This window comes from Nylanderia fulva, unplaced genomic scaffold, assembly GCF_048542155.1.
Source record: "Nylanderia fulva isolate GAGA-0341 unplaced genomic scaffold, ASM4854215v1 Scaffold624, whole genome shotgun sequence".
NCBI lineage: Eukaryota > Metazoa > Arthropoda > Insecta > Hymenoptera > Formicidae > Nylanderia > Nylanderia fulva.
The window spans coordinates 2501-7500 of NW_028190726.1; positions in this window are offsets into that span (position 1 = coordinate 2501).

Consider the following 5000-nt stretch of genomic DNA (forward strand, 5'->3'; position numbering starts at 1 on the left):
GAACGAGAAGAGCCGCACCGTAATCCCCGGCGAAGAGGAATACGAGACGACGCGAGAGTCGAACGTACGTTCTCGCGAGACACGCAACCTCCAAGCATGAGAAGACTTGGCGGCGGCGCGTTCTGCGACGATCGTATATTATTTTATATATTCGTGGTTTCCAAAATCAAACATTTTATATAAATGTTCTCTCTCCGTGTCAGAGTCGCGACTCGACAAAATCCGTTCTCGACCCGTTCGGGCGATTCTTCGTTTGTCAACGTCGAGAGCGCGACACGTACAATATTAATCTCTCCTACCTCTTATAGTACCCAACCGACCGGCCAAGCGGTCGGCGACGGTACGGAGAGCGGTCGAAACACGCCTGAGTGGCGAGAGACTCGAGAAAGTACGTTTACGACTCGTCCGGACTCGCTCGACTCGTTCGACGCGCCGAGCGCGACGTATCTCTTATAGTACCCAACCGGCCGGCCAGGCGGTCGGCGACGCACGGTCCTACGCACGGCCGTATACGAGCGCGAGCGCCGAAAGGCGCGTTCAATCGAGACATTGTCGCGGAGAGCGAACGATCGAAAAGTCCTATTGTACGATAAAATATTATCACGATAGCCGTATGGCGAATGTCAAACAACGATAATTAGCATTAATTAAGAAGGAAACAAACGAAATGCCGGGACAATAAGGTATAAGCACCGACGGTACCTCCGGGCCGGGCGGCACCTCCGGGCCGGGCGGCACCTCCGGGTCGGGCGGCACCTCCGGGCCGGGCGACACCTCCGGGAAACAGGGCCGACCAGCGGCACCTCCGGGCCGGGCGGCACCTCCGGAACGGACGGCACCTCCGGGCCGGGCGGCACCTCCGGGCCGGGCGGCACCTCCGGACCGGACGGCACCTCCGGGACGGGCGACACCTCCGGGAACCACGGCCGACCGGCGACACCTCCGGGCCGGGCGACACCTCCGGGAACATCGGCCGACCGGCGGCACCTCCGGACCGGGCGACACCTCCGGCAACCACGGCCGACCGGCGACACCTCCGGGACGGGCGGCACCTCCGGACGACCGAATGAACTCTCGTAGTCAGACGACCGCCGGCGGTACCTCCGGAACACTTAACGACAATTTACGGCGCCGCAACGAGGAGAGCTACGTAAAAACGTTTCGGACGAAAGTTACTTACTATTCGGCGCTCGCTCGACATAAGGGCGCTGTCCGATTACTAACTCGAAAAGTGTCTCTCAAACCCACGTGTCGGAGACATATATTTCGAATTATTACGGATGATACGCAACACGCAAGCTGCGGTGACCGCGATTACGGTACGGAACACTCGCCCGATGCGAAATCGCGCGCGCGGCAATCGAGACGGCTCGTTACGGGCGTGATTATACGTGCGGCACCACATAACGGCCGTCGTCAACTTAGGTGACGGACGGCACCTCCGGGACGGGCGACACCTCCGGAAACCACGGCCTACCGGCGACACCTCCGGGCCGGGCGACACCTCCGGGAACCACGGCCGACCGGCGTCACCTCCGGGCCGGGCGACACCTCCGGGTCGGGACGGCACCTCCGGGCCGGGCGACACCTCCGGGAAACAAGGCCGACCAGCGGCACCTCCGGGCCGGGCGGCACCTCCGGCGGCGGCACCTCCGGGCCGGGCGGCACCTCCGGGCCGGGCGGCACCTCCGGACCGGACGGCACCTCCGGGACGGGCGACACCTCCGGGAACCACGGCCGACCGGCGACACCTCCGGGCCGGGCGACACCTCCGGGAACATCGGCCGACCGGCGGCACCTCCGGACCGGGCGACACCTCCGGCAACCACGGCCGACCGGCGACACCTCCGGGACGGGCGGCACCTCCGGACGACCGAATGAACTCTCGTAGTCAGACGACCGCCGGCGGTACCTCCGGAACACTTAACGACAATTTACGGCGCCGCAACGAGGAGAGCTACGTAAAAACGTTTCGGACGAAAGTTACTTACTATTCGGCGCTCGCTCGACATAAGGGCGCTGTCGATTACTAACTCGAAAAGTGTCTCTCAACCCACGTGTCGGAGGACATTAATTTCGAATTATTACGGATTGATACGCAACACGCAAGCTGCGGTGACCGCGATAATATTACGGTACGGAAAACACTCGCCCGATGCGAAATCGCGCGCGCGGCAATCGAGGACGGCTCGTTACGGGCGTGTATTATAAGTGCGGCACCACATAACGGCGTCTCAACTTAGGGTGACGGACGGCACCCCTCCGGGAAACGGCCACCGGCGGCCTCCGCGGCACCCTCCGGAACCACGGCCGACCGGCACCCTCCGGACGTCGGCACCTCCGACGACCGGAACTCTCGGGTCCGACGACCGCGGGTACCTCCGGAACCTAACGACGATTGCGCCGCACGAGGAGAGCACGAAAAACGTTTCGACGACTATATCGCGCTCGCTCGACATAAGGCGCTGTCCGATTACTAACTCGAAACGGTCTCTCAAACCCACGTGCGGAACTAATTTCGATTATACGAGTACCACACGCAGCTGCGTGACCGCGATAGGTACGGAACATCCGATGCGAATCGGCCGGCAACGGACCTCGTACCGTGATTATAGTGCGCACACATAACCGGCGTCAAGGGACCGGCCCTCCGGCGGCGAACCTCCGGGAACCACGGCCGACCGGCGACACCTCCGGGCCGGGCGACACCTCCGGGAACCACGGCCGACCGGCGTCACCTCCGGGCCGGGCGACACCTCCGGCAACCACGGCCGACCGGCGACACCTCCGGGACGGGCGGCACCTCCGGACGACCGAATGAACTCTCGAAGTCAGACGACCGCCGGCGGTACCTCCGGAACACTTAACGACGATTTACGGCGCCGCAACGAGGAGAGCTACGTAAAAACGTTTCGGACGAAAGTTACTTACTATTCGGCGCTCGCTCGACATAAGGGCGCTGTCCGATTACTAACTCGAAACGTGTCTCTCAAACCCACGTGTCGGAGACATATATTTCGAATTATTACGGATGATACGCAACACGCAAGCTGCGGTGACCGCGATTACGGTACGGAACACTCGCCCGATGCGAAATCGCGCGCGCGGCAACCGAGACGGCTCGTTACGGGCGTGATTATACGTGCGGCACCACATAACGGCCGGCGTCAACTTAGGGGACGGACGGCACCTCCGGGACGGGCGACACCTCCGGGAACCACGGCCGACCGGCGACACCTCCGGGCCGGGCGACACCTCCGGGAAACACGGCCGACCGGCGTCACCTCCGGGCCGGGCGACACCTCCGGCAACCACGGTCGACCGGCGACACCTCCGTGACGGGCGGCACCTCCGGACGACCGAATGAACTCTCGAAGTCAGACGACCGCCGGCGGTACCTCCGGAACACTTAACGACGATTTACGGCGCCGCAACGAGGAGAGCTACGTAAAAACGTTTCGGACGAAAGTTACTTACTATTCGGCGCTCGCTCGACATAAGGGCGCTGTCCGATTACTAACTCGAAACGTGTCTCTCAAACCCACGTGTCGGAGACATATATTTCGAATTATTACGGATGATACGCAACACGCAAGCTGCGGTGACCGCGATTACGGTACGGAACACTCGCCCGATGCGAAATCGCGCGCGCGGCAACCGAGACGGCTCGTTACGGGCGTGATTATACGTGCGGCACCACAATAACGGGCGGCTCAACTTGGCAGGACGACCTCGACGGCGCACTCCGACGACCGATGACACTCCGAACCCGCACGTCCGGACACACCGACACCTCGACGGCGCACTCCGGAACAGCTTCGAAGATTCCGGCGCCCGATCATTCGCGCGACAGGAGACTCGAAACGTTCGGACGAGTACTAATCGGCCTCGCTCGACATAAGGTGTCCGTACTAACTCGACTGTCCTCAACCCCGCGAACTATATCATATTCGATGCCCGCACGCTGCGGTGACCATCGTCGGAACACTCGCCGATGCGAAACGCGCCGGCAACCGACGCTCGTCGGGCGTGATTTACTGCGGCACACATAACGGCCGGCGCACTTGTGACGACGCACCTCCGGACGGGCGACCTCCGGACCGGCCGGCGACACTCCGGCCGGCGCACCTCCGGTCGCCCGCTCACCTCCCGGCGACTGCACGCCGGCAACTCCGGAGGCGACTCGGACACCAAACGGAACGCCGGCGGTACCCTCCGGAACACTTAACGACGATTTACGGCGCCGCAACGAGGAGAGCTACGTAAAAACGTTTCGGACGAAAGTTACTTACTATTCGGCGCTCGCTCGACATAAGAGCGCTGTCCGATTACTAACTCGAAACGTGTCTCTCAAACCCACGTGTCGGAGACATATATTTCGAATTATTACGGATGATACGCAACACGCAAGCTGCGGTGACCGCGATTACGGTACGGAACACTCGCCCGATGCGAAATCGCGCGCGCGGCAACCGAGACGGCTCGTTACGGGCGTGATTATACGTGCGGCACCACATAACGGCCGGCGTCAACTTAGGGCACGGACGGCACCTCCGGGACGGGCGACACCTCCGGACGACCGAATAATTTCACCAAGTCCGTCGCCCGCCGGCGGTACCTCCGGGGCACTTGACGGCGAGTAGCGCCGCTACGAGGAGATAATGCTACGATACGGAAATACGTTTCGGACATAGGTTTCGTACTTTTCGACGCTCCGCACGACCGCGCGACACGATTATTACGATATCTGCTAATTCCCGGCTACCGCTCGTCGGATGCACAATCTTCGAGATTCTACGACCGATACGTGGACGAATGCAGGCAGGATGCCGGTAAGCGAAGCCGGAGTGTTTGCACGAATAAACTTTCCGATGCGTCCTCATTTAATTAATCTCATTTAGCTCGCTCGTTAGCGGTACAAGCGAGAACTCGGGAACAGGCGCAAGTTCGCTCGCGGCGCGTTGCTCTCGCCGGCGAGCGAGAAATTTTTCCAGGCCCGA